Source organism: Podarcis vaucheri (genome assembly GCF_965113315.1).
Source record: "Podarcis vaucheri genome assembly, chromosome: 1".
NCBI lineage: Eukaryota > Metazoa > Chordata > Lepidosauria > Squamata > Lacertidae > Podarcis > Podarcis vaucheri.
Genome location: NC_138759.1, coordinates 50,515,388 through 50,522,278, shown reverse-complemented (window position 1 = coordinate 50,522,278; position 6,891 = coordinate 50,515,388). Strand labels below are relative to the sequence as shown.

General features: G+C 42.0%; 1 protein-coding gene across 4 annotated transcripts in view; it reads left to right on the top strand.

Annotated features, from left to right (window-relative positions):
* Positions 1–136: 136 nt before the first annotated feature.
* PALS1 (protein associated with LIN7 1, MAGUK p55 family member) overlaps positions 137–6,891 on the top strand; it is a 53,536-nt gene continuing 46,781 nt past the window's right edge. For 3 of the 4 annotated variants that reach the window (XM_082224993.1, XM_082224995.1, XM_082224994.1), the window contains exon 1: positions 137–417. The gene's annotated coding sequence lies outside the window, so the exon portion shown is untranslated. The remainder of the gene's footprint in view (positions 418–6,891) is intronic. The other variant, XM_082224996.1, reaches the window with a different exon arrangement.

Genomic DNA, 6,891 nt, shown 5'->3' with positions numbered 1-6,891 from the left:
CAGCAGAGGGCAGGCGCACGTTTCAGGAGCTCGCCCCTACCCTCGCGAGGAGGGGCTTGAGGAGGATGGGGCGGGGGAGAGAGAGGCGAGATGGGGGGGGGAGGAGAGAGAGAGGGAGAAACTGGTGCGCACATGCGCGCAGCGTGGGAAGTCGGTTTCGTTGCTGGGGATCTGGCACAGGAGGCGGGGCAGCGGCGGCGGCGGCGGCCGAAGTTGTGGTGCTCGGCTCTGCCTTCCTCCCTGGGCGGCTGCGCGCGGGGTGAATTGGGAGGGCTGTGTCTCGCTGCCTGTCTCCGGCCCGCGTCTGTTATTCTGAGGGGCCTCAAGTGAAGAAGCGGAGCTGCCGGGCGCGCGCCTCCTCCCTCTCCCGGCTTAGGCTGAGCCCCGTCCGGTGCTGCTTTCAATAGGAACGCGAAGGTGAGACGCCCTTTTTCTGACTTAGCCCTGGAGCCGCTCAACAGGTCTCCTCCGAGAGAGAGAGAGAGAGAGAGAGAGAGGCGGGCGGGGGGAGGCGCGTTGGAAGTTGGCCCTCAAAGTTAGTCGCCCTGCCCTTCTCCCGTGTGTGCGTTGGGCTCTTGTGGGAGCCGAGACCCCTTTCCTGAGGCGCCTGGTTGCGGGGAGTGTGCCGGGGAGAAGGTGGCGCTGCTCCTCTTACATGTTGTCTTCCTCAGCCTCTTCCTCCTCCCCCCTCCCCTGTGCGTGTGTGTGTGTGTGTGTGTGTGTGTGAACTTTTGTCTCCGTGTCTGGCTGGTTACTTCTCGAGACCTTTCCCACCCCCGCCTTTCCTCCGTGCTTTCTCTTCCTGCCTGTTTATATCTCCTGTCTCTCTCTCTGTGTACGTGCCTGAGTAGAAACTGAAGAGGCAGTCTTGTTTGTTGACATTTATTCTCTCCCCCCTCCCCCTTTTACGCTCTTTGCGTTAATCCTCAGGTATTTGCAGTTTGTATGTAACCCGCGTCTTGGGCTGCTTCCTCAAAGGACCCCTTTTGCCACCCCTGTCTCTTGGGTTTCCTTTAGGTGCAGCTATTTCCATTGTTGGCTGACACACGTTCTATTTCAGTGTGTCCTGTGCTTAATCCGGCCCCCTTTTCGCAACCTGCTGGAAGTCCCATGTTTGGGGAGTTGGCCTTGTAAAGCCATTAGTCTCTGCCGGCATGGAGGGCGTTTGCAGGAAGGATTACCTTGTGTACCGGCAACACGCTATCTATTCCGAATTACGTGCTGGGTGGGTTAATGTTGCGATACCATTTGGAACCTCTGATCGGGAAAGTGGGGTTTTTGAAGTATTTTGTAGATAAAGCTGTCTTGTCTCTGTGAATGTATCTCGGGACTGTAATAAGTATTAAAATACCAAGCTCTGAGTCTGCACCCCACCCATCACAATTTTTGTTTTGGTCAATCTTGAAAGAAAGTTGGAACTGTATATAGGACATATGGCAATGTATATTAGCATATTGCCCAGCAAGAGTAGAAAAGAGAAGAGATGTTTTTGCTTTTGCTAAACAGTAAGTGATATATTTTGTAGTTTTTCAGCCAATATTTCAGAAAACTTTTGTAGGATTTTAGGAAAGGGGGAAAATAAATATCTGAAATATGCCATCTCTGTGGTGCTGTGTTGATTGCCACAGTTGGGATGACAACATATGTTGACAATTCAATTTGAAAATGCTAAGTTGAATTAAGTAGTTGAACCTTAGTATAAAAGGAACACGGAAAGAGTTCCACAAATTTTGGAGCCAGTGAGCTTCAGATTTCTCACTTCCTGTTCTACAGAGGAAGTTGTATTCTCTAAATGCAGGTGAGGATTATATGAGATCACTTTCTTTTTAATTAAAAATAAAAAACCACTTAAAGGCTATAGTATATTCTTAAATAATATGCAATGTCTGGTTATCAAATGCAAAATAAATAATCTTGTTCAAATACTGTAGTTTGAACTGAAGAAAACAACAGTAGTGTTGCCCCTAGAAACATTTTCTGCAGTAAACACTGTTAAAAAAGGCTTGTTAGTCAACGTGTTTGTTTTTAAAAAGATTGCAAACCGTTTGTTGAATATATTTCCTGCCCTTCATCGTAAATGATCTGAGTGGGTAACAATGTAAACAACAATAAAGCATAAAAATCCAGTTAAGCATAAATAATACTGTAATCACTTGCACTTAAACAAGAACACTGATAACTGTATCACTATGCAGGCTGTAGATGTACATACTCGGAAGGCTTGTGGAAGAGAAAGGTTTTCAACAGGCACTGATCACTTAAGAGTTCTTATTTGAAGCAGGTGACCTGAAAACATGATTCTATCATTGCTAACATATTGCTCGGCTAATGTCACTTAAAGTTACGGAGCAGAGTTCAGCCATAAGCCAACCAAAGGGGAACAGCAGTAGCTCAATGTTAGGGCATGTGTGTTTCATGTAAAGGCCCTAGATTTAGCCCCTGGTGCCTCCAAATAGGGCTGAAACTCTGATGAGTTGTTGCCAGCAAGATAGACCAATAGACTAGCACGATATAAGGCTATTTCCTATATTCCGCTGGTCAAAGTTAAGCACTTCTAAGTTGCATTGTTTGCAGTGGGACAGACATCAGCACATAGGCTTAAATCTAATTGATGTCAGTGACTTAAAATGCTTAATAGGTCATATACATACATGGTTTGTGTTGTATTAGAGTGGTGGTTTTATTGGTGTGTTATTTATATTGTATTTTTAATGTTTAATCGCCCTAAGTAGCAATGAGTGGAAAGGCAGCTGTTAAATATTAAAGATACATAAGTGCAAAACAGTTGTTTTGCTTATGTCTTTCTGAATTGCTGTTAGACTTCTCTAGGCTGGGTAATAGGATGGTGTATGTGTAGTTAGCTTGCTTTTAATGGTAAATAAAGATTGTTCATGCTCAAAATATAAGACCTATGGTAGGAATCAACCTTGGAAGAAACTGTTAATTCTGGAGGTAAATAAGTGGTTTTCCTTTTAATCTTTTTCCATAGTGGTGAGATAACTTTTTTGAGGCTAGAAGATGAATTCTAAATTTGGTTTCTTGGTTAGCAACAGTAGAATTAAGTGAGACCTTTAGAGTTAATGAGCTAAGACGTGATCAGCTAGGCTTTTTTCTCCTGCTGGGTGGTCGATAAGTCATTCTTGAGCTAGTAGTATTAAGGATCTGCTTTGGCCATTGAATCAACCTATTCTATCCTGTCATTTAAAGCTTAAAAGGGCACCAGCTAGCAACAAGTCAATCTGGTTCAAATTTCTAGTATGCTCCATCCTGTGGGCCCAGTGTGTTACAATATTTATAAAAGATTAAAATTAAAACCTACCTATCTTCTGGCTTAGCCCTAGCCAGCCAAAGTGGGCCCAAACAGAAACTTGGCATCATTTTTTGTTTATTTTCAATTAACCTTTGATCGTGTCACAATTTAATTTTTATATTCTTATTCTATTTATATTCCTTTCAGTGGTTGTAGGTATAGATTATCACTAATATGGCATATTTGTATTGCCTGTCCCTCAGAATCTGCTTTCTTTATGCAAATATTTGGGGAAGGTGTACTTCATTGTGTGACTATCTAAACAGGAGGTGGGCATTGGCTAAAGGGATTTTTATTAAGGTGTGTAATTAATCTATCATTGTCTCAAAAATTCATACTATAGAAGTATGAATTTAAGCTTCCCTGTGTAAGAATTAAGACAAGAAGAAAGACAGAATTGTGTTCAATATTTTTTCATCAAAGTTCACAACAAATTTAATCTACAGGTCAGCCCTGGATGTAAAATAGTTCAAAAAATGTTTGAAATGAAAAACAAGTCTTGGATAATTAAAGAAGGACAGATCATATAGGAAATAAACTTCATCATGAATTTAAGAGTTGGAGCCTTGCAAACGTAATAGTATGCTTAGAAACCAATTCATGTAGATGTGCTATAACAGTTTAAAATAAATTAATGTGAACTTAATACCACTCGCTAGTTATTACAAATACAAAATCTGTTTCTGTTTATTTTTACTGTGAATCATTGCCTGAGTAAGCTTAAATTTCTGGATTAGAGCAATTTTATAGTGACTATTAAGTATCTTACCTGGGTGAAACTTCAGAGAGGTAAGCAGATGCTTTTGAAATATGTGGCTTTCCTTTTGATTGCTGAACTTTGTAAACACTAAGAACACACTCCAGCTGAAACTAAGTACTTTGCCCCATTAATTTCAACAGGAGAATTAAATGTGTGCTTAAATGTCTCCCACTGAAATCAGTGAGACTTAAAAGTACTTAACTTTGCTTGGATTGCACACAAGTGAGTTTTAAGCTGAGCCACTTATTCCATGGTTTAACACCATTATTTTTTGTATGTATCCATTCCACAGACAACAGTGTAATACTGATAGCAATAGCAGTTATAGTCTGAAATGAATCTACAAGACATGGTGAAATAGTGATGGATTAATTCCTCAGTTTGATTTGGAATTGAAAACTGGCAATATCACTATAATAAATATAAGCACTTATAAGCAAAAAAAGGCTTCTAATATGTCAGTAAAACTATCTGATTATAGAATGAGAAGTAAGGAGCTGGAACAGAGCATCGGTTCAGTCTGAAGCATGCTGCTGTGCCAAGGAAAATATTCCAAACTTGAAGAGGAACAATCACTTACTTTGCTCATTAGAGCCATTGTGATGGTTCATTTAGCACACAAGATGCAATTAGATCTAACAGTTTTATCCAGTGTTCATACCTACCACCATTTATTTGTCAATGGAAGTCATTCTCATCCAGTAAAACACGTGTGGTGAGATACAACTTTATTGCTGTAAAGGTAAAGATAAAGGAACTCCTGACCATTAGGTCCAGTCGTGACCGACTCTGGGGTTACGGCGCTCATCTCCCTTTATTGGCCGAGGGAGCAGGCGTACAACTTCTGGGTCATGTGGCCAGCATGACTAAGCCACTTCTGGCAAACCAGAGCAGCACACGGAAATGCCGTTTACCTTCCCGCCAGAGCGGTACCTATTTATCTACTTGCACGTTGACATGCTTTCGAACTGCTAGGTGGGCAGGAGCAGGGACCGAGCAACGGGAGCTCACCCCGTTGCGGGGATTCAAACCGCCGACCTTCTGATCGGCAAGTCTTAGGCTCTGTCGTTTAACCCACAGCGCCACCTGTGTCCCTTTATTGCTGTAGCGGACATCAATTCCATGTGTCTTGATCAAGGCGAAACTTAGCCATCATCTCTCAGTGTCCTGCCAGCTGCTCCTTAGGCATGTATATCTCTGTGTATATACAGTGGTGCCCCGCAAGATGAATGCCTCGCAAGACGAAAAACTCGCTAGACGAAAGGGTTTTTCGGTTTTTGCGTTGCTTCGCTAGATGAATTTCCCTATGGGCTTGCTTCGCAAGACGAAAACGTCTTGCGAGTTTGTTCGCTTTTTTCTTAAAGCCGCTTGAAGAGGCGCAGTTGCGACTGACCGTGCTTCACAAGACGAAAAACATCGCAAGACGAAAAGACTCGCGGAACAAATTAATTTCGTCTTGCAAGGCACCACTGTACTGCAGTAGATTCTGAACCTGGTGCATGCTCAGTGTGTTGGATGTCCCTGACTGATAGCTGCTGCATTTGGAGCATCTGTTACTACCTGTGTCTGCTTGATCACCTCCCCTTTTTAGGTTTGCTGTATTGCTAGTGAATGCATTATCAAAATTCAAAGAAAGGGGCAACTTGCAGATCTTGTTGCTGTCTTGCCACCAACTCTAAGCACCAAAACAGCAATGGCAATGCATTCACTAGCAAGACAGCAAGCACACCGAGAGCAGATAGATGGTGACCTCTCACCAAAAGATTAATATTTTATGGTTCCAAATCTGTCATCTGGCAACTTAACACTGACCAGGGAATACTTGCATCACAAAATTCAAAGAAAGGGGCAACTTACAGATCTTGCTGCTGTCTTGCCACCAATTCTAAGCACCCATTCCCAGTTACCAGCTGAAGTAAATTAGTAAAGGTAAAGGATCCCTGGACGGTTAATTCCAGTCAAAAGCGACTATGGGGTGCAGCACTGATCTCAGGCCGAGGGAGCCAGTGTTTCTCTACAGACAGCTTTCCGGGTCATGTAGCCAACATGACTAAACCACTACTGGCACACGGAGGACTCTGACGCAGTGCAGTGCAGTTGTCCAGCAGCCTCAGCAGAAACAATGAAAAGTAAAAACAATAATTTTAATAATTTTGTTATTTATACCCTGCCCATCTGGCTGGATATCCCCAGCCACTCTGGGCAGTTTGCAGCATATAAAAACAGTAAAAAAATGAAGCATTAAAAACTTGCTGAAATGTTAGCTTTCGGGTCCAATTTGAAGTGCTTACCTTTGAAGCCCTGTGTGGACTGGAATCAATAGAGATTGCCCCTCCATTTATGAATCTCCATATTAAGTGACATCCTCTGATAAGACCTTCTTCATTTAACACCAATACATTAGATGAAGTTCTCAACAGCTAGGAACAACCTTTCTTACTAGTTCCTCCCCTTATTGGAGAAGCTGTAAGATCCATTTCCCCCCTCTTATTTTGTTATATAATGGAAGGCTGGTCTTTAGTAATAATGTTTGCTACTGACAACTGAATTTCTTGATTATTTATAAAACATATTGTAGGAACCACATTGAACCTTAAATCTGGAACACAAATATTTTAAATAAATGTTGCTGTCAAACTCTGTACTTAACTGACTGGTATCAGGCTGGTTAAACATTTTGTAGGGAAGTAAACTTGAATGTACATTATTTGCTAGTTTAAGTTATTGCCTATCAGTGTAATTAGTTGTTGATGTATGTGACTACTTAACTGGACTCTGGTATATTGACTTGTTAAAGCTTATCTTGTGAATTTCTTACCAT